Raw genomic sequence first — 22,500 nt, 5'->3', positions numbered from 1 at the left:
GAGAGAGAGAGAGAGAGAGAGAGAGAGAGAGAGAGAATTTTCCTTTCTGGTTGCTTGCTTGCTAGTTTATTGTTGCAGGTAAACAACAAGGGATCGAGGAACGTGCCGTCCCAGCCCCAGGCAGGACATTACACAGCTACCAGCACGCGTGTAGCAGCACCAGGAAACAACAAAGATACAATGGCAGGAAGGAATGGAGAGGGTACGTGCCTCCCCCTGGACAATAAGAAAAGAAAATGTGGGGGCGGAGAACATTGCCCAAGCACTAGACGGGAATTAATACAGAGATAGAGTAAACACTAGTCCTTAAAGTAGAATACTGCAGAGGTCACAGCCTTGTACAGCACGGCAGGGTGCCACACACTGCATCACTGCCACAAACTGAGGGTGTTCTTTGGGGATGGCAGGGAGGACATCATGGTTCAGGAGCCAACAAATTGTCTGGGGCAGGTCAAAGCAGGTTAAACTTAGCAATGAGAGGGCATGATCCATGACATGGTGATGCAGTGTGTGGCCTGGCACACAGCAGACACAGGGGAGTTACTAACCTCCCAGTAGTAGCCTGGCCTAAGGGTACCACAGGGCACTGTGTCGCCCACAGGGGTGAACACAGCGCTGGGAGACACTAACATGCCAGTGTCACAGCAGTGTCTGAGTTGGGTAATAATGCCTATAAGTTTATTCTTAACATAGCTAATAAGCGCATAGGCAGTGCCAGGGTCCACTGTGTCATCCTGAAGGGCACGTCGAGCAAGGCAGTCTGCTTTCTCATTGAGCTGGATGGGAGGTTCTCTCTCTCTCTCTCTCTCTCTCTCTCTCTCTCTCTCTCTCTCTCTCTCTCTCTCTCTCTCTCGCGTATAGTCTGAGAGAGATAGATAGAGATAGAGAGAGAGAGAGAGAGAGAGAGAGAGAGAGAGAGAGAGAGAGAGAGAGAGAGAGAGAGAGAGACCCCATATCACGTTAAAAATACCCAAAAACACCAATAAACACCCAAGAAACATCCGGGAAACACCATACAGCTGAGGAATAACCACCGGACACAAATCACAGTAATAAGACATAATCCAACACCAGGGATAGAAAAAAACATAAAAAACACCAATAAAATACCAATAAAACATCGAGAAACATCCGGGAAACACCATACAGCCGAGAAAGAACCACTGGCCACAAAATACAGTAATAAGACGTCAAACAACACCAGGGATAGAAAAAACACCAAAAAACACCAATAAAACACCGAGAAACACCCGAGAAACACCCAAGAAACGTCCGGGAAACACCATCTGAGGAATAACCACTGGCCACAAATCACAGTAATAAGACAAAAAACAACACCAGGGATAAAAAAAACACCAAAAAACACCAATAAAACACCGGGAAACACCCGAGAAACATCCTGGAAACAGCATACAGGCGAGCAGAAACCATCGGCCATTCTTCTCCCCGCCAGCCATCAGAGGTCCTGCAGGTGAGCTCCGACATGTTCCTATATTAACGCCATTTTCTCAGGCAGATATTCAGATTCAGATATTTATTAGAACAGTTTGGGGGAAGTTACAAAGAGGGGGGGGGGGGTTGTACATACAGAGATAAATACAAAATAGAAATCCATACCCATCCATGTATATACAAAAGAGGAAAAGCGAGGGAAAAAAACAGAGGTAAGGGATCGAGGAGGTAGAAGGCAGCCGAGTGGAATCTGCAATGCTATTTTTTGGTTTATAGTTTTGAAAGTATTGGAGATTAGGGAACAACTGGCATACTACTTGGTTATAGACGAGTTCAACGGCTTAACAGCCTTACGTATGGCTGTACAAGGATACTTATAGGCTGGTATTATATAAGACACTTTCGCTTCTCATATCAGCTATTTCTAAAGGTCAAAGAGGGGGTCAGTCGGGTTCCCAGGAGTGTTTCTTTAGGTTCATGGTACATAGGAAGGGCTAGGCTACCACCAGGGTCATTAAACTACCTCTGGCAATGCCCAAAACTCCCACGAAAGCCTTGTCAAATATGTGTGCTTGGGCGGCATATATATAATTAGATTCCCGACAAGTACAGTTCTTAACATACAAGGAATACATACATATGTGGTTTGAACTAAACTAAACAGAATATCGTGTGATAGGATACGATTACATAATACATAATACATAGTACATGGATACTTAGATTGCAGACATTTACAGATATTTACATAAAATGAATAAATACAGTGATTAAAAACTAAACTCATCAGAATATATCGTGTCATAGGATACAGTGACATAAGAGGGGTTATATGGGACATGTAGGGGAGTGATGCTAGAAGTAATTTCACAAAGGAGAACACTGAGAAAGGAGTATGATGGAAATATTAGGTACTGTCACAATTAAGGGCGCGCGGTCGTATGGAGTATTGAGTACTTGAGCGCGGGTTTTCAGAATTAGCATGGGAGAGGGGGGTATGCGGTAAGTCCTATCTATATCTAAGGGCAGGATCCGGGTTTGCCTCCAGGGCGTGGTTCCTGCCCGGGGCTTAATTCTCGGCGGAGGACTTGAAACTGTTCCCAGCCCTCGGTCTCCATCCTGTTCCATATTGCCACTGCCATCTGATGGAGGAGAGGTCATATTAGCATGGGAGAGGTGGGGTATGCGGTAAGCCCTATCTATATCTATGGGCAGGATCCGGGTTTGCCTCCAGGGCGTGGTTCCTGCCCGGGGCTTCTTGGTGGAGGACTTGAAACTGATTGATTGATAGTTTATTGTTGCAGGTAAACAACAATACTTTAAGGACTAGTATTTACTCTATCTCTGTATTCATTCCCATCTAGTGCTTGGGCAATGTTCTCCGTCCCCACATTTTATTGTCTTATTGTCCAGGGGGAGGTACCGCCCCCTCCCTTGCTGTGCTTTCCTTCCTACCATTGTATCTTTTTAGCTTCATGGTGCTACCTACACATGTATTAATAGTTGTATAATGTCCCGCCTGGGGTTGGGATGGCATGTTCCTCCCTTCTCCCTTGTTGATTGATTGATTGATAGTTTATTGTTGCAGGTAAACAACAAGGGAGAAGGGAGGAACATGCCATCCCAACCCCCAGGCAGGACAGAGTGTGATTATACAACTATTAATACACGTGTAGGCAGCACCATGAAACTAAAAAGATACAATGGCAGGAAGGAAAGCACAACAAGGGAGGGGGCAGTACCTCCCCCTGGACAGTAAGACAATAAAATGTGGGGACGGAGAACATTGCCCAAGCACTAGATGAGAATGAATACAGAGATAGAGATGGTGCTGCCTACACATGCATTAATAGTTGTATTGTATAATCACACTCTGTCCTGCCTGGGGTTGGGATGCCATGTTCCTCCCTTCTCCCTTGTTGTTTACCTGCAACAATAAACTATCAATCAATCCATCAATAAGGGAGAAGGGAGGAACATGCCATCCCAACCCCAGGCAGGACATTATACAACTATTAATACATGTGTGGGCAGCACCATGAAGCTAAAAAGATACAATGGCAGGAAGGAAAGCACAGCAAGGGAGGTGTTCCCAGCCCTCGGTCTCCATCCTGTTCCATATTGCCACTGCCATCTGATGGAGAAGGAGAGACCATAGACGCCTCCACCAGCTGTCCTTATACCAAAACGTTCCTGAGGCCTATAAATAAGGATAAATGAGGATAATTATAAGGCCTAGGAGTACCGAGCCCCAAGACCCAGGCGGAGACCAAGAGGCGGGGACCCAAACAACCCCCGCCGCAGAGTCCATATTTCTCCCTTTTTACCCGTGTTTTACGCCGCCAAGATGAGCGAGACGAGTGCCGTGTTGGAGAAGCCACTCAGCGCCGTCTGTGGTGAGTGCAGGAAGCATGTGGAGGCTGTGGGAGAGGAGAAAATAGGGGGAAAACAAGCGCCATGGTGGAGGAGGGAGAGAGATGGGGAGGAATTTCTTCGAGGGAGGAAGGGAGAGGGAGGGAAGGAAGATGTATTTTGACTGGGGAGGAAAGGAAGGAAGGGAGAGGGAGGGAAGGAAGACGTATTTTGACTGGGGAGGAAAGGAAGGAAGGGAGGACAGCGAAGGGAGGGAGGGAAGGAAGATGTATTTTGACTGGGGAGGAAAGGAAGGAAGAGAGGACAGCAAAGGGAGAGGGAGGGAAGGAAGATGTATTTTGACTGGGGAGGAAAGGAAGGAAGGGAGGACAGCGAAGGGAGAGGGAGGGAAGGAAGACGTATTTTGACTGGGGAGGAAAGGAAGGAAGGGAGGACAGCAAAGGGAGAGGGAGGGAAGGAAGATGTATTTTGACTGGGGAGGAAAGGAAGGAAGGAGGACAGCGAAGGGAGAGGGAGGGAAGGAAGACGTATTTTGACTGGGGAGGAAAGGAAGGAAGGGAGGACACTCAGGACAGCGAAGGGAGAGGGAGGGAAGGAAGATGTATTTTGACTGGGGAGGAAAGGAAGGAAGGGAGGACAGCAAAGGGAGAGGGAGGGAAGGAAGATGTATTTTGACTGGGGAGGAAAGGAAGGAAGGGAGGACAGCAAAGGGAGAGGGAGGGAAGGAAGATGTATTTTGACTGGGGAGGAAAGGACAGCGAAGGGCGAGGGCGGGAAGGAAGATGTATTTTGACTGGGGAGGAAAGATAGGAAGGGAGGACAGCGAAGGGAGAGGGAGAGAAGGAAGATGTATTTTGACTGGGGAGGAAAGGAAGGAAGGGAGGACAGCGAAGGGAGAGGGAGAGAAGGAAGATGTATTTTGGCTGGGGAGGAAAGGAAGGAAGGGAGGACAGCGAAGGGAGAGGGAGGGAAGGAAGATGTATTTTGACTGGGGAGGAAAGATAGGAAGGGAGGACAGCGAAGGGAGAGGGAGGGAAGGAAGATGTATTTTGACTGGGGAGGAAAGATAGGAAGGGAGGACAGCGAAGGGAGAGGGAGGGAAGGAAGACGTATTTTGACTGGGGAGGAAAGATAGGAAGGGAGGACAGCGAAGGGAGAGGGAGAGAAGGAAGATGTATTTTGACTGGGGAGGAAAGGAAGGAAGGAGGACAGCGAAGGGAGGGAGGGAAGGAAGATGTATTTTGACTGGGGAGGAAAGGAAGGAAGGGAGGACACTCAGGACAGCAAAGGGAGAGGGAGGGAAGGAAGATGTATTTTGACTGGGGAGGAAAGGAAGGAAGGGAGAGGGAGGGAAGGAAGATGTATTTTGACTGGGGAGGAAAGGAAGGAAGGGAGGACAGCAAAGGGAGAGGGAGGGAAGGAAGACGTATTTTGACTGGGGAGGAAAGGAAGGAAGGGAGAGGAAGGGAGGGAAGATGTATTTTGACTGGGGAGGAAAGGAAGGAAGGGAGGACAGCGAAGGGAGAGGGAGGGAAGGAAGATGTATTTTGACTGGGGAGGAAAGGAAGGAAGGGAGGACAGCGAAGGGAGAGGGAGAGAAGGAAGATGTATTTTGGCTGGGGAGGAAAGGAAGGAAGGGAGGACAGCGAAGGGAGAGGGAGGGAAGGAAGACGTATTTTGACTGGGGAGGAAAGGAAGGAAGGGAGGACAGCAAAGGGAGAGGGAGGAAGGAAGACGATTTTGACTGGGGAGGAAAGGAAGGAAGGAGGACAGCAAAGGAGAGGGAGGGAAGGAAGACGATTTTGACTGGGGAGGAAAGGAAGGAAGGAGGACAGCAAAGGGAGAGGGAGGGATGGAAGGAAGATGTTTTTGGACTGGGGAAGAAAGGAAGGAAGGGAGGACAGTAAAGGGAGAGGGAGGGAAGGAAGACGTATTTTGACTGGGGAGGAAAGGAAGGAAGGGAGGACAGCGAAGGAAAGGGAGGGAAGGAAGACGTATTTTGACTGGGGAGGAAAGGAAGGAAGGGAGGACAGCAAAGGGAGAGGGAGGGAAGGAAGAAGTATTTTGGCTGGGGAGGAAAGGAAGGAAGGAGGACAGCAAAGGAGAGGGAGGGAAGGAAGTATTTTGACTGGGGAGGAAAGGAAGGAAGGGAGGACAGCAAAGGGAGAGGGAGGAAGGAAGGCGTGTTTTGTCTGGGGAGGAAAGGAAGGAAGGGAGGACAGCAAAGGGAGAGGGAGGGAAGGAAGACGTATTTTGACTGGGGAGGAAAGGAAGGAAGGGAGGACAGCAAAGGGAGAGGGAGGGAAGGAAGACATATTTTGACTGGGGAGGAAAGGAAGGAAGGGAGGACAGCAAAGGGAGAGGGAGGGAAGGAAGATGTATTTTGGCTGGGGAGGAAAGGAAGGAAGGGAGGACAGCGAAGGGAGAGGGAGGGAAGGAAGACGTATTTTGGCTGAGGAGGAAAGGAAGGAAGGGAGGACAGCGAAGGGAGAGGGAGGGAAGGAAGGAAGATGTATTTTGACTGGGAAGGAAAGGAAGGAAGGGAGGACAGCGAAGGGAGAGGGAGGGAAGGAAGACGTATTTTGACTGGGGAGGAAAGGAAGGAAGGGAGGACAGCAAAGGGAGAGGGAGGGAAGGAAGATGTATTTTGACTGGGGAGGAAAGATAGGAAGGGAGGACAGCGAAGGGAGAGGGAGGGAAGGAAGGAAGATGTATTTTGACTGGGGAGGAAAGGAAGGAAGGGAGGACAGCAAAGGGAGAGGGAAGGTCAAAGATTATGGGCCATTCCTACAGCAGGCTCTGAACATTGGGGAGGCGATTCTTGGCACTTTGTTATTGGGTAAAATGTGAAATATTTGAGTTAAGGAAAACAAAACATGGGAAAATAACATAAAAATATATATCTATAGCAGAAAGGTACACACATGCAAATGAAAAAAGATGATATTAAAATGCATTAAGATGTAATTTAAAATAGGATTTATAATTATTGTTATCTTCAAAATCGAGTTAAAAAGAATTACTCCTGGTCACCCGTAGCTTGATTCTTAGGGCTGGGCAGTATTTCCGAGGAGGGTCCATGAAGTTTTGGAATTAGTTTTAGCACGGTGCAAGGGATAATCTTCCTTTCAGCGTAATCATCCCAGATGTTCAAGATTTGTGATTGATACTCCCTGACAGTTTTTCTTTGATATCGTTGAAGTTTCTCCTCTTAAACTAACCAACACTGCATGGAAACTAGTTCATATAAGTTGATGTTGTTACCACCATTTTTTTGGTTGGAGTTAAGTATCACTATTCCTACTGTACTGGCCAGAAGTTAAAATATTCGTAGATCAGTAAAAATAAGTTTTTTCCAACACCCAGGAATTATTCGTGCGTAAGGATATAAAATAGATGGAAATGATAATGGTGGTGAGAAAGCTTGTTAGTGACGTCTGTGAGCGTGGGGGAGGAGGAACGAAGCAGTGTTAAAAGAGACACAGGACAGGGTTAGTCTGCTTCCGAGTGAAAAGTAGCCCGCCTTGTGCATGACTTATTTTGTTACCCAGCGGCTGGGGTCAGAAGGCAGAAGCCAGGTCAGTCCGACCGTGACTTTCCCAGCGTTAAGAGCGAGGAAGTCGAGTCACTTCGCGCTCCGGTGGCTTATTGTTCGGTGTATGGATGCAGATCTGACCAGGGGCAGAAAGTACAGCACTGTAGGCCACTTTCACTAATGACGTTGACAAGATCCCATAACTGTGTGTAAGAGACAGAGAGAGAGTTTGTGTATGCGCGCGAATGTGCGGGTATGGCAAGTCTTCCATAGTCACCCCTCCGGTCCACGTTTTCTTTTTAGGATACCTTGATCTATATTTAGATTTTGACCCTGCCTTCCCTACCCTCTTCCCCTTACTGGGTAACAATGCACGAAAAATAAAATCATTATACTGGTATAAAAATTAGTTTCTAAACGGTATCGGCGAACTGACACACCAACGAATCGTCCTGCTGGACGTTTCGCCAGTGAATGAAATAAGACGGTTCACCGGTATCGGCGAACTGACACACCGGCAAAACGTCCTGCTTCCGTTTAAATATGCTCCCCGACCCTAAACCCTCTGCGAGCCATTTTACGGCTGCAGCGTCGTCGCGGCCGCCGCCAGAGGAGGCTTTCGTAAACATTATCCCATATTTTCAAGAGTAAAAAAAAAGCCCTTGAATTGGATTTTCAAAGCATTTCCATGACTGTTGAAGGTTTGTAGAAAAGATATATGATGTTTCATTAAGTAGATAACGAGATACTGGTACTAAAACGAATCTTTACCTGTAGAATCACTTAGGATTAAGGACAGGCCACCTAGTCTGGACCATGGGGTCTGTGTGGTCTGATTTTCTATGTAAATCTCTCTCTCTCTCTCTCTCTCTCTCTCTTGGGAGTATGTAGTTAGGATGCCAGCTGTCAGTGAATTTGTGCTTACCTAGTGAAGTCGGACTTGGGTGCTGAAGGGGGCCATGCCATCTAGTGGCTGGAGGGGCCCGGGCCCATATAAGCTAAAATATCAAAATATTCAAATAATACACATTGGCATGGGTTAAGTCCAGGGGCCCATGTACCTTGGGGGGCCCATGTGCCATTGACAATTAACCTGGTCGTGGTGGTAGCAGCGGGGATCATGTTTCTTAATGGTCCCTCTAAGCGAGAAAAATGAGAAAAAAATCACCCCTCACACAAACCATTTTATAATACATATCAAAGCATTTGTGATCAGATTATGTATCATCTATTTTGGGGGTTTATATCATGGCACAAATTTGGCCCGTCGCTGCTACACGGTAAAGCCACAAATTTGGCCCGTCGCTGCTACACGGTAAAGCCACAAATTTGGCCCGTCGCTGCTACACGGTAAAGCCACAAATTTGGCCCGTCGCTGCTACACGGTAAAGCCACAAATTTGGCCCGTCGCTGCTACTGGGTTAAACATATTCACACTAGTGCTGGTGATTATATACATGTTCAGTGAGGCTGTTCCACTTGTTAATAATCCTGGAGCTGAAGAATTTGTACCTCTTGTGTGTCCTGTGGTTTGACCTCTGGTTTCTGGGTGTTGGCCTTGGGGAGCCAGCTTTAGGAAACTCATTGCCATCTACTTTGTCAGTACCCTTTAACCCCTTCAACACGAGTATACTGCGTCCTTGCGTGCCCTGTACCATATTCGATGACTTGCATGCTGCGTCCTGGCTCACTTTAACCAATATACAAGTTATTTTATCTCTATAGTATTGATGCTTAGATCTCAAAATTATCGATTAATTTATGTTTCTTTATGTGCACCATTTAATTCTGCATGTTTTCATATATAATACATGATGATTATGTTGAGTTTATGGCTGAAAACTTGTTATATTCAATAGGAACATTTGAGATTTGGCGTGCACGGTGATCCTGGATACTGCGCGCTGTTTTGGCCCGGCCGTAGTGAGTTTCTTTATGTGCACCATTTAATTCTGCATGTTTTCATATATAATACATGATGATTGTGTTGAGTTTATGGCTGAAAACTTGTTATATTCAATAGCAACATTTGAGATTTGGCGCGCGGTGATCCTGGATATAGCGCAGGGCGCTGTTTTGGCCCGGCCGTAGTGAGTTTCTTTATGTGCACCATTTAATTCTGCTTGTTTTCATATATAATACATGATGATTGTGTTGAGTTTATGGCTGAAAGCTTGTTGTATCCAATAGCGACATTTGAAATTTGGCGCGCACGGCTATCTCGGCTACGGTGCGGGGCGCTGTTTTGGCCCGGCCGTAGTGAAGGGGTCAAGGTCTTGTAGGTCTCAATCATATCACCTCTAATCCTTCGGTCTTCAAGAGTGGTGAGGCCAGCTGGGTTAACCGTTCCTCGTAAGGACACCCTGCCACCTCGGGAACTAGTTTTGTTGCCCTTCTCTGTACCTGTTCCAGCTTCCTCATATCTCCTCTTACCCGATGCAAATAGTTATGACCTGTGCGGGGTGATGAATGTACCCTCTTTACCCCCCCTCCCACAGGCACTCCCGGAGGAACAGGGGAAGAAGTACCAGCTGATGACCGGAGAAAGCAGGGAGAGGCTGGAGTGCCGAGGGGTGCCGCTGCAGTGCCTGGACGAGGCGGCCCAGGAGAATAAGCACCAGGCCGAGGAGATGAAGAGGGACATTGCCGACTTGGTGGACATGTACCGGATGGGCAATGGTGTGTGGTGTGTGCCTGCGTGTGTGTGCGTACATGTGTGTGTGTGTGTGTGTGTGTGTGTGTGTGTGTGTGTGTGTGTGTATTTACCTAGTTGTGACATATGGGAAGAGAGCTATGCTGGCACTGTCCCGTCTCCATATCCTCTCTTATCCCATTTTTCCTTAACCTGGTAGCAGCGGGGGTCATGTTTCTTAATGGTCCCTCCAAGCGAGAAAAATGAGAAAAAATCACCCTCACACAAACCATTTCATAATATATATCAAAGCATTTGTGATCGGTTTATGTATCATCTATTTTGGGGGGTTATATCATGGCACAAATTTGGCCCGTCGCTGCTACACGGTAAAGCCACAAATTTGGCCCGTCGCTGCTACACGGTAAAGCCACAAATTTGGCCCGTCACTGCTACACGGTAAAGCCACAAATTTGGCCCGTCGCTGCTACACGGTAAAGCCACAAATTTGGCCCGTCGCTGCTACACGGTAAAGCCACAAATTTGGCCCGTCGCTGCTACCGGGTTAAAATCACGAATGTTTCTCGCACACACCATCTCCTCCTCCAGTCCATTCCACAGCTCAATGCTTCTGTTTGGGAAGTTAAACTTTTTCACATCTCGCCTACACGTGGTTGCCCTCAACTTCGTTCCATGTCCTCTCGATTCTCTCTCGCTCCACACACACAGGTCCTCTCTGTCCAGATTCTCCACCTCGCTCACTACCCTGTACGCCGCTATCAGGTCTCCTCTTTCTCTTCTTCTCTCCAGGGTTGTGAGCCCCATGCTATTGAGTCTCCCCTCGTAAGTCTGATCCCTAAGTTCCGGTACCATCTTAGTTGCCATTCTCTGTACTCTTTCCAGCTTTCTTATGTTCTTCTTTTCGTGAGGAGACCAGACCACTGCTGCATACTCCAACCTTGGCCTTATCATTGTAACTATTATTTTCTTCATCATCTCCTCGTCCAAATACACAAATGCCGTCCTTATGTTCTTCAGCAAACTCATAGTTTGTCCCGTTATCCTGTTGATGTGTTTGTCCGGTGACATGTTCTCCGAGTTCTGTGTGAGTGTGTGTGTGTGTGTGTGTGTGTGTGTGTGTGTGTGTGTGTGTGTGTGTGTGTTGTTACTTAATCCACATGCTTATGTGGTTGGAGTCTAGATGGATATGTTCCGGGCCGGATTTCCATGTCGCGGGGCCCCGGGCCCTGAAAGGCCCTGTCAGGCTCACACCCCATGCACTAGCTCTTAGTAAATTTAACATATGCTAATAATCATGTTTATACAAACTCACCATTAGATGTAACGTAGGAAAATGAGAAAAGCAAGTTTTATAATGCATGTAATAATACAGTCCTTTATTAAAGAGAAGTTATTCACCCAAAGTACTACGTCACAATGTGAAAGACTGCCACTGAGAATATAAACAAAAAACTAATTGTTATGATTTATGTTCACAACTTTGAGTGAATTATAAACTAACCCAACTTGAATTGACTGCAACTTAACACTTTCAGAAGCTTCCTCCTGGCCTTGATTCTTGCCAAGTCCTCGATCACTTCATGAATACAAACACTCGACATGAGCAGTTTGTGCTCAGCACTCACAAGGGGCAGAGAAGCCAGACGACTTTGTCCCATGGTGCTGCGCAGTGTTCTTCATTCTTTTTAGCTCTGAAAACAATCTTTCTCCAGTTCAGTTCGTCATGAACACTGACAAATAGATACGTAGAGCTGCTCGTCTCCACGTTGGCGGACGCTGCAATCACGTCACAGTTGTGTGGTTGTGACTTGAGTCAACTTTTCGTGGCTTCCTTCTTCTAGAGCCGTCTTGAGGAGTGCCTGGAAATGCACAATTTCTGAAGCCAGACAAGGCTCCAGCAGGTCGTTTGGACAACTCCTGACCTGCAGAGTCCCTGAGCTTGTCTGCCTGCATTGTCATGATGTCAAGGCGGACACACACTATGTGATGCGGCCTGTCCAGCGGCCGGAAAGTGGGCGTGGCTAGAGGCCTTAAGGCGGTGTGTACGGGTGTAATTTGTGCGGCGCAGCCTCACGAAGCGGCCCGATGGCCTTCTGTTTATGTTTGAAATTCCGTCCGACGCGGCCCACGGCCTCACAGTGTGTGTCACCTTGCGGCGGCCTTGAGGCGGGAATTATCTCGGAGCGACGCTGACAGCCGTGGTGTAGACATTATTTACGCTCCACGATGTCTGACGTCTGGATAAATAAAGACTTTTGGATCAGTTTTATTGATCTGTACAAGGGCCATCCATGTTTGTGGACATAAAACATAAACTGTGTTGTTGTTGTCACTGCGGCGGTGGGGCTCAGAGTGACGGCCGCCGCCTGGTATTCCGTGAGGCCGCCTCATAGTGTGTATGCTTCATCTGGCCAACGAGGCTCTGCCCACTTTCGGCCGCCGGACAGGCCGCATCGTATAGTGTGTGTCTGCCTTTAGACAGGAATGCGAACCGCTGCTGGAGTGCTTCATAGGATTTTAAGAGATCTCCGAGTGACAGTATTAGCTGGTGATCAGTGACGGGTGTGTGTGGTGTGGTCCTGAATACTTCCCTGGGTGACAGCTTTGTGACTCTGCGCTATCTGCTGCTTCGTGATGTCGCTTCTGCCCTCACACACGCCCCTGATCGTCTTTGTGTTCATTATGGCCACATTTTTGTACAGCAATCTGTTCATAGTCATTGACCCGGTCCAGTTGATCTTGAACACACTCAGTCAGTGATTTGAGTAGATTTACTGCTGTGTTCAAGTCAAGGCCTGGCTTCTGCAAACACTGACTTGTTGCATTGTTAAGGATGTTCTGCCATGTTACTAAGAGAATTACTGTCTCATGTTTCTGAATTTCCTTCAAAAGACCAGAGGCCTCACACCTAGCCTATTTTTTTTTTTTTTTTTTTTTACAAAGGAGGCAGCTCAAGGGCACACACAAAAAAAGAAAACAATAATAAAAAAAAAGCCCGCTACTCGCTGCTCCTAAAAAAGAAAAAAAAAAAATCTGCATTTAGATGTTCGTCCATTGCTAGATTTTCTAGTAGCACTATGTTATGCTCGTGGCTATGGCTTCTACAACATCTGCTCGGGCCGACCATCGTGTGTCTGGCAAGCACTTGATAACTGGTAAGCCTTGCAGCGCATCTCCATGTTTGCGCCAACAATGTGTTGACTTGACCAGACAAACATACAGACGTTGAATCGTAGCACCAAACATAGTCACTGCAACATTCAGCAGCACACCGTAACAAGCTTCAGTGAATGAGCCAGGCAAGGAACAAACTCTGCAAACTCACAATGACGTTTTATGTGGGTGCCATTGTATTTTGCAGATATGTTGCTCGCGTTATCGTGCTGCGACACTCACAGATGGGAATATTGGGTTTATGCAAAAAAAAATCACCACTACTTTTGCAATTTCCTTTCCAGTATGATTCAGTAAGGGGACAAACTTCAAAAAACGCTCTACCTCTGGCAACATGTACCGAATGGTTAGGCGTTGCTGGTCCATGTGAGACACGTCTGGAGGGGAAGCCACAGATATGGAGCAATATTTGGCATTTTTAACTCCTGCTGCTGCTGTGGCAGGCACAACATTTTCACCCAACACATTGATCAGTTTGTTACATGCTGAGGTAGTGTACATTACCCTGGCTGGCTGTATATGTGCCGCCAGAAAAGAGTCGTACTTGCTGAAGCACTCCCAGGTGGTTTCCGTCACGCACCGAAGCAATCATCTCGTCGTCACCTGGACTAGGCCGCCTGCGTCCACGAAGAAACATTGTGACATCCACGCAGCGCTTGGTGCCAGTGGTGCTGGGCTGACTCGCAGGCACTGGCGGATAGGCTCGGCGTTCACTTGCCCTCGCAGTGGTTTTGTGCTGCCTGCACAGGCTGCCTGTTGTGTTGTGTTGTGGCCCTCTGTACACTCCCTAGTGTGCTTCCAAGCCTGGAAGTAAACCGACTTTTAATTAATTTAATTTAATTTATGAATTTAGATGTTTTACGTGACTTCAGTCAGGCATTATATTGATATGACACGAAGGGGTGGCAGTGGTAGCCTTGAATTAAACAGAAAAGTGCTTACATTGTTGTAAGGGAGTTGGCGCGATGCCCTGGCCCCTGCCCTAGATCCAGCCCTGGGTATGTTGGCCGCTCAGTGCTGACAATGAGAGCTGTCCCGGAGGAGCCACAGACCTGCCACACCCACAACAGCTTATCCCTTCCATTTCCCTGCAGCAACAAGTCCACAACTTGGGTAATGGCAGCACAAGCCCTTACTTTAGCAGACGACGCCATGTTAATACAGGGCAAGTGCTTTGTTTACGTTGTGGATGTGGATACGGGCAGCCGACCTTGGCCATGTGTGACGCACACCAGGAAAAGTTGGAGTTGGCGGTTGCCCAAGCTGGCGCCAACGCGGTGGGAAGAAAAAGGCCCGGTGTGACACCAGGCTACGGACAACCAACAACCCACCAGAAAGAAATCTTCACACTTCTCTGTTGTCTTTCCTTGCTACTTCCCTGGTGCTGCTCCCATCCTGTGTCCCCAGAGCATAAGACTTTCTGGCTGATGTACAACTTACTAATGCAAGAGTTCACCAGCATCTTCATTCACTCACTCATTCTCTTCCCTGGCATATTCCAGCACAGCCTTCCTATTACTGTTTCCTCCTTCCTACATCTTCCTAATGCAAGAGTTCACCAGCATCTTCATTCACTCACTCATTCTCTTCCCTGGTATATTCCAGCACAGCCTCCCCCTTACTACATCTTGAGGACTCTTTCAAGAAGGGAGTGTCAGGATATTTCTGAGCCGTAATCATCCCTCTAATGTCTTATGTCTTTGTCTGTTCCCTGACCCATGATGCCACAAGCTTTCCGGGTTTGAATTTGGTGTGTGCCTCCACGCCTCCCATGGCTCCATTACACATGACTTTCATCTCTAGCTCAACCCTATGCTATCCAAATCCCTTATGCAAGTGTTAACCAGCATCTTCATTCTTTCTTTCTATGTCTGTATTTTCACTTGCCTTTGACTTGAACTCTTTTAGGAGGGGAGTACCAAGACAGCTGTTTCCATTGCTGTGATAAAAGATAACAAGATTCGTATTCTCAAACATGTCGGGCTCCCACTACGACTATTCACGAGGCCGCTGAGAAGATCAACCTTGTGTTCATGGGTGGTGGTTTTTCCATCCGTGGTGCAGAATACTGTAAAGCTATGAACACAAAACAGGCCATGGAAATCCCAGCAACTTCCACGAGAGGCTATTTACTAAGACAGCTGAGAAGATCAACCTTGTGTTCATGGGTGGTGACTTATCCATCCGTGGGGCAGAATACTGTAAAGCTATGAACACAAAACAGGCCATGGAAATCCCAGCAACTTCCACGAGAAGCTATTTGCTAAGACAGCTGAGAAGATCAACCTTGTGTTCATGGGTGGTGATTTATCCATCCATGGTGCAGAATTGTGTAAAGCTATGACCAGGAACACAAAACAGGCCAAGAAAATCCCAGCAACTTCTACGAGAGGCTATTTACTAAGACAGCTGAGAGGATCAACCAGATTTGCATGGGTTATGATTTTTCCATCCGTGGTGCAGAATTGTGTAAAGCTATGACTAGGAACACAAAACAGGCCATGAAAATCCCAGCAGGGCTAGGAGAGGCTTTTCAGTCATCATGAGGTGCCAATACGTTTGACAACACTGGCTTCAGAATACTCTCCTTCCCCCTATAGTGGGTGCCTGGCGTGCAAGATCAAGGATTTCTAGGTGCCCATCAGCGACTTCATCCACAACATGCGCGGTGACAACAACAAGGCCATGGAGGTCATCCTCAACACTGAACTGCAGCAGACGCAGGAGCTCCAGTTCCACCTCCTCATCCACCAGCCATTCCGCCCGTCGAGGGACTCCTCATTGACATCAAGGTGGCAAGACAAGCACTTTTTTACCCTTTGTGTGTAGAGGACAGAAGGACTCCAGTGCTGGACGGACCACGAGGTAGATCAGAGGTGGCTTCTGCTTCGTCCATCTCCAGCTAAGTACATATTTTGCATAGGATGTTTTAAGATAGTTAGCTAGGTTGCTGTGTGCCTGGAATTAATTCATTATTCCTTAATTTCCAGCAAGTTTCTTTGTTGCATTAAATAAACTTAAGAGCAGGTTCGTCTGGCCTGTGTCTGTCCCATGGGTGTGTGACTGGTCATAAGTAATAAAGACGAAGGGGTTGTGAGTCTGAGAACTCAATTTTCAGATACTTATTTATATTTTTTTATCGCTGAGAATTTATGGGATTTTCGGAAGTCCAGACCTTTCAAGAACCGCACATAAAATGCCGCGTGTGTCTTTAGACTTTGAGTGTTTGTAAAAGTTGTCTATTCTCCGAGACACAGAGGCGGCAGAGTTGTCCTGCCACGCCTGTGTCATTGTATTACTCTTTGCCATTATGACACATAAATCATCATGTGCACTGCTTGAGATATTGCACGTTTTATAAAGAAAAATGATAATTTCACTGATAATATTTGTGGGGACACTTGCCGGGCCTTGACACTCCCACCACACAGTGAAGGTGCTCTTGGTATTTGCGTCACACAGAGAAGTCCTGCCCCGCTACAGCCGCCTGTGGAACCAGCTTGTTCGCCACACCGACCTCCACCATCGCGCGTCACTTCAAGTCTTCAAGCGGGAGGTGAACAGCTGGATTAGGACTTCTAGGCAGTAATTCAATGTGTGTCTTGTATGTAGCTATAGATAGATGAAGCTTAAAACCTTCAACTTTAGCACAATCTTCTGTAAGCCCTGTTTAAATAAAAAAATAAAATAAATAAATAAAAGTTATGGGATGAATGACCTTGAGGGGTGGACTGGTGGGCTTGGCATCGTTGCATGGCACTGTGCGCTCACTGGCCAATTATTAACTTGTTCTGGTGCGCATAAAATTGACTTTGCATTCCTACCAAAACCCTTTTTGAGTTGTTAGGTATCAAATTGCACCGATAAAAACTAATGCAATAATATTTTTATTGGTAAGTATGTGCCTTTTGAACTATTAGAAATAAATCTGAAACGACATTCATAACAAAACTAAGTTAGAACTGCACGTAAACGGACAATGTCCAGCCACTGAAGCGACTGTTGAGGCCAGACTTTTTTTACTACTCTTTACTACTACAAAGTGCTGGGCTGCAGTCTAATTAACTCTCACTGTAAGATTTCTTGGTAGTATATTTTTAGGCCTGGCTTAGTAGTAGTGATGCTACGGAGCCCTAACAGAAACATTGGCCTGAGGCAAGAACCTTCTCATTTCTTTCATCCTCCTGTCATTATTCCTGAAATATGTTTATATTGTCTTGTGGTGATAAATAGCCATAAGGAAGAGCAATTATAAGAATAACTACATTCATATACCAATAGTGTTGCTTTTAAGAGGTAGCAGAGAGCGAGAGATAACGAAATCGCCGCAGCTCAGCTCTAGTAAACAACAGCCAAGGAGTGGCGCAGACACCATCACTCAAGCAAGCCCGTGAGTCCACCCCTGAAGGAAAATCTCCGCCAGCTCTCGTGGAAAGGACTGTAGTTAAACTTTTTCAGCTTAATCTCTTATTTTTATTTATTTATTTATTTATTAATTAATTTATTTATTTATTTTTTGTGCGATCTTGATATTAAAACATTGAAGAATATATCCAGCGTAGTGTCCACAGGTATTAAACTTAGGCCCTGCCCCTACCTGGCCATTTATTTAGCTGTGGTATTTGTTTTGTATTTTGTCCGGCCCGTGATCTCTCCCTTTGGGCATGTACCCCTTTCTGCAACCTCTGTGACAGCCTGACATGTTCTCTTTCAGTGTATCATGGGTGGGGCACGGTCATGTGGGCATTTATTTTTCATTTTTGTTTATCTTGTATTTTGTCCGGCCCTTGGTCTCTCCCTTTTGACATGTCTACCCCTTTCTACAACCTCTGAGACAGCTAGAAATCACCTCCATTCTTTTTTCCATAGGTCAGGTGGTGGGCAAGGGGTGTGGCCGTGAGCTGACCACCAGGATGCTGCTGCTGCCGACCATGGCCAAGGGCAAGGTGGCCAAGACTCTACAGATGATGGGCCACTCCTAGACAAGGGTTGGTTCAGGGTGGAAGGTGAGGGAGAGAGAGTGAAGGGAAGGACAGCTTAGGGGAGGCCAACACAGGAAGATCAAAGAGAAGGATATCATGTGTGTGTGTGTGTGTGTGTGTGTGTGTGTGTATTTCAATCTGACTGTGTGTGTGTTTATTTGCATTTTCTGAAGCTGTGTGTGTGTGTGTGTGTGTGTGTGTGTGTGTGTGTGTGTGTGTGTGTGTGTGTGTGTGTGTGTATTTCAATCTGACTGTGTGTGTGTTTATTTGCATTTTCTGAAGCTGTGTGTGTGCCCATCTGTATGAGTGTGTGTGCATGTGTGTGTGTGTGTGTGTGTGTGTGTGCTTATTTCATTCTGACTGTGTGTTTACTTGCATTTTCTGAAGCTGTGTGTGTGTGTGTGTGTGTCCCCATCTGTATGAGTGTGTGTGTGTGTGTGTGTGTGTGTGTGTTAAGAAGCTGTACAAACAGTAAATTGATTAATTGGGTTTCCAACAACGTGATGGAAGAGACGTGTAAATAACAGCGGCCAAGTACTGGGGGAGCCAAAGCCTCCCTGGGCGCGCTGTTTTGGGGGCGCCAAAATTGGATACCGGAATTTTGAATTGTAAGAAATATAAAATAAGATAAAAATTTCTCCAGTTGAGTCAAAGTGTGATTTTAGCTGCGCTGTTCCTATAAAGTACACACCTTTGAGGTCGCTGGTGTTCCACGGCCTGACATTTGATAGCTACTTTTACTGAGGACCAACGGCCACTGATCACTGTGCTGCCCCAGGTGCCAAATTTTAAAGATTCGCCACTTGTAAATACATTTCTTCTCGTAGAATTTCCTGTTTTACTCCAATCCATGTGTGTGTGTGTGTGTGTGTGTGTGTGTGTGTGTGTGTGTGTGTGTTACTCTCCTGTGCACTGAGGCAATGATCCACAGCCTAAAACAGTTAGGAAATGTGTTAAGGATGAAATAGGATGCTCGGAAACGGTAGTCTGAATTTTACGGTGAAAGATCCATCCTGCCGGGGGGGCTTGGAACGGACGAGGCATCTCGGGGCAGACTGTCGGGGGTGGAGAAAGAATAGGAAGGGAGGGGAAGGGAAGGGAAAGGAAAGGGAAAAGAAGGAAGGTGTGGGGTTCTTGAAAGGTCTGGACTTCCAAAAATCCCGTAAATTCTCAGCAATAAAAAAATATACAATAAAATAACTGAAAATTGAGTTATCAGACTCACAGCCTCTCTAGTCCTTATTATTTAATTATCTGACCAATCACATCTCTCATAGGGTAAGCAAAAGCCAGATAAACGTGCTCTTAAGTTTATTGAAAACAACAAAGAAACTCGCTGGAAATTAAGAATAATTAATTAAACCAAGCACACAGCAACCTAGCTATCTACGTTAACACATCCTAGCAAATGGTTACTTAGCTGTAGGGGGAGAAGAGGGAAGCCACACCCTGATTTGCCTCGTGGTCCGTTCGGCCTGGAGTCCTTCTGTCCTCTTCTCATTCCTCACTGCAACGCGCCGTGCCCTCCTTCCTCCCACGGGCTTCCCTTGACCTGAGTATACAATCACTCTGGAATTGTGGATACTAGAAGGCAGGAAAACCCCACGATGGAGAACGTGGTGTGGGAGGGGGTGAGGGACGTCAGCTCGCGGTGGAGTCTCGGAGGAAGATGGCTGGGTGCGGCTGCGGCCCACAATGCTCCGCGCGCCGTCAAGATGCCAGCTCTCGCCATACAGCATCTCGTTTTCTGTGCAACACTTACACTAAAACGCCCTAACGGCTATGGATTGTTATTTATTAATAACTTAACACATGCAATTGTTCATAGTGGGTCATAGGGGAGTATGCATCTCACATGTGGGGGGCTCCACCCACACAGCTCTTCTGGACAGAGTGGAGGCATAGCTGGGCACGATAACAGAAAACATTATTCCCAATAACCGATAACTGATAATGGAAAACCTTATCGGTGATAACCGATATTCATTAACTGGAGACACAAATAAAGGCGATAACCGATAACCGATACCCGATATAAATCCACAATTCCGATACTAGCTAGCGATAAGTCCGATAGGCGAAAACGATACTATATTGATATTTCAAATAGAAAAACATTGATGAATTCAAATTTTCATTATCTGTATTTTTGAAAACCTACAAAACCAGAAAACCACACGTTGACACGTACATATGGACAGTAGTACTAGAAACGCACTGAACCGGTGTTGTGTTATTTGGCTTTCCATCCGTCAAAACTGGCGCTTTTATTGACACACTGGTCTCTCGTGAACTTCACATGCTCAGACCAGCAAACGTAGACCTGTTCAGTCTCACAAAGCTTTTTAACCGTAATTAAGAGTTGGTGGACCGTGGAAGGCTGAATCAGACATACAATACCACTACCACCATCCTCGCTGTTTCTAGAACGACACTGTACGAGTTGTATTTATATGTACAGAGTGTCGTTCTAGAAACAGCGAGGATGGTGGTACTGTTTGTCTGATTCAGCTTTCCAGCAACTCTTAATGTGTTAAAAAGCTTTGTGAGACTGTACAGGGCTACGCTTACTGGTCTGAACATGCGCAGTTCATGAGAGACCAGTGTTTGTAAACAAAAGCGCCAGCTGTTGACGATGGGACACCAAATAACACAACACCGGGTGCCTTCAATACCATGGCATGCTCACAAATGAATATGGAATATCAAATTTGAGGCAGTGAATAATCATTAAGGGGGCAAAGTTAAATGATTTTTCTCTTTGATATATTGATTTTTGAGTAACATAAAAAAAATGACCTAGTGTTTTAATGTTGATGATCTAAATATGAAATCTCTTCATCGAAGATATTTCATACCCCAAAGTTTTTTCATACAACACCGGGCGCCCGGGCCACACATGCGCAGTAGGGAGGAGACAAGTGGTTTTTTTTTTTTGTTTTGTTTTGTCTAAGAGGTGGAAAAAAGTAGCAATTAATGCTAGTTTGGTTACAAAAGTAACGAAGATACCGATATATATTTAAATAAGTAGCGGATGGCCGATAACCCGATCTTGTTATCAGCGATAAAGTATCGCGATAACGCCCAACTATGAGTGGAGGCTAAGGCTCTTCGTCTCATCAGCTCTCCTCCTCCTACTGATAGTCTTCTACCTCTCAAATTCCGCCGCAATGTTGCCTCTCTTTCTATCTTCTATCGATATTTCCACGCTGACTGCTCTTCTGAACATGCTAACTGCATGCCTCCCCCCCTCCTGCGGCCCCGCTGCACACGACTTTCTACTCATGCTCATCCCTATACTGTCCAAACCCCATATGCAAGAGTTAACCAGCATCTTCACTCTTTCATCCCTCACGCTGGTAAACTCTGGAACAATCTTCCTTCATCTGTATTTCCTCCTGCCTACGACTTGAACTCTTTCAAGAGGAGGGTATCAGGACACCTCTCCTCCCGAATCTGACCTTGCTTTTGGCCACCTCTTCTGATTCTTTTATGGGAGCAGCGATTAGCGGGGGTTTTTTTATTATTGGTTTTTTTTTGTGCCCTTGAGCTGCCTCCTTTGTTGTAAAAAAAAAAAAAATGCATCCCACACAGCTCAGCGTTGGCAGTAATATGATTTGAAAAGCTCGCTGCTCCCGCCCGATCTGTGACGCTTCCCGCTCTCTCAATCAAAATGGCGGGGACTCCTGCGGTATTTTTCCACAGGCCACTCCCTGTATGATGAAAGCATGACAGAAGGGAAGGGAAGGGAAGGGAAGGAAGGAAGGAAGGAAGGAAGGGAAGGGAAAGGAAAGGAAAGGAAAGAAAAGGAAGGGAAGGCAAAGGAAGGTAGAGAGAAGAGAAAATGAAGTACAGGAAGGAAGGAAGGAAGGGAGGAAAGCTGATAAAGGAAGAAACAGGAAGGAAGGAAAGAGAACAAGAAAGAATAATAATAACAACAACAGGATGCTAATGAGTCTGTTTGTCCACAGCTCCAGAAAACGGCGAAAGGAAGAACCAAAGGAAGGAAGGAAGACCATCTCAGAAGACCATCTCAGAAGACCCCAGAGTCAGCCCCTACAGTCCATTATAGTCCAAGAAATAGCTGAAGGAAGTCCCAAGTCCAAGCAACCTTCCTTTCTTTCTGCTTCAAGTTTCCTTTACCTTCAGCGAGGGGGCAAGGCGACCATGGACCTCTCCCTTCCCTTCCCTTCCTTTCCCTTCCTTTCCTTTCCTTTCCCTTCCTTCCTTCCTTCCCTTCCCTTCCTTCCTTTCCCTTCCCTCCCTTCCTTCCTTTCCTTTCCCTTCCTTCCTTCCCTTCCTTTCCTTTCCTTTCCTTTCCTTCCTTCCCT

General features: G+C 46.5%; 1 long non-coding RNA gene across 1 annotated transcript; it reads left to right on the top strand.

Moving 5' to 3' along the window:
• The first annotated feature begins 3,466 nt into the window (after positions 1–3,466).
• On the top strand, positions 3,467–22,455 carry LOC127003655 (uncharacterized). The gene is made up of 5 exons (XR_007757185.1): positions 3,467–3,848; positions 9,859–10,039; positions 15,788–16,772; positions 18,057–18,193; positions 22,141–22,455. It is a non-coding gene; the product is annotated as an uncharacterized LOC127003655 (long non-coding RNA).
• The last annotated feature ends 45 nt before the right edge of the window (positions 22,456–22,500 follow it).

This window comes from Eriocheir sinensis, chromosome 26, assembly GCF_024679095.1.
Source record: "Eriocheir sinensis breed Jianghai 21 chromosome 26, ASM2467909v1, whole genome shotgun sequence".
NCBI lineage: Eukaryota > Metazoa > Arthropoda > Malacostraca > Decapoda > Varunidae > Eriocheir > Eriocheir sinensis.
The sequence above is the reverse complement of the archived record's forward strand: the minus strand, read 5'-3'. Positions and strand labels throughout refer to the sequence as shown.